Genomic DNA, 547 nt, shown 5'->3' on the forward strand with positions numbered 1-547 from the left:
ACAGCAACCACCGCCACCACAGCCGCCACCACAGCAACCACCGCCACCACCTAGCTATAGCCCTGCTCAAAACCCTCCGGGAGCCAGCAGCTACAACTAAAACAGCAGCATCCCTGGCTCCAGCGCCAGTACCAGCACCCCTACAGTGAGCAGCTACAGCCCTCCACAGCCAAGTTACAGCCAGCCGCCCTACTTCCAAGGAGGCTACACCCAGGGCTACACAGCCACACCACCTCCACCTCCACCACCACCTGCCTACAACTATGGGAGCTATGGCCCCTACAATCCTACCCCCTATACACCACCCCCACCCCCCACTGCCCAGACCTACCCTCAGCCGAGCTTTAACCAGTATCAGCAGTACGCCCAGCAATGGAGCCAGTACTATCAGAACCAGAGCCAGTGGCCGCCATACTACGGAAACTACGACTATGGAGGCTACTCAGGCAGCACGCAGGGGGGCACAAGCACACAGTAGCAGAATTTGTCTGTTTTTACTGTGGGTCAGCCGTTGATACTTCATGAAATAACCATTTCTTTGCTGAGT

The sequence above is a fragment of the Mastomys coucha genome, unplaced genomic scaffold (genome assembly GCF_008632895.1).
Source record: "Mastomys coucha isolate ucsf_1 unplaced genomic scaffold, UCSF_Mcou_1 pScaffold9, whole genome shotgun sequence".
In the NCBI taxonomy this organism is placed as follows: domain Eukaryota; kingdom Metazoa; phylum Chordata; class Mammalia; order Rodentia; family Muridae; genus Mastomys; species Mastomys coucha.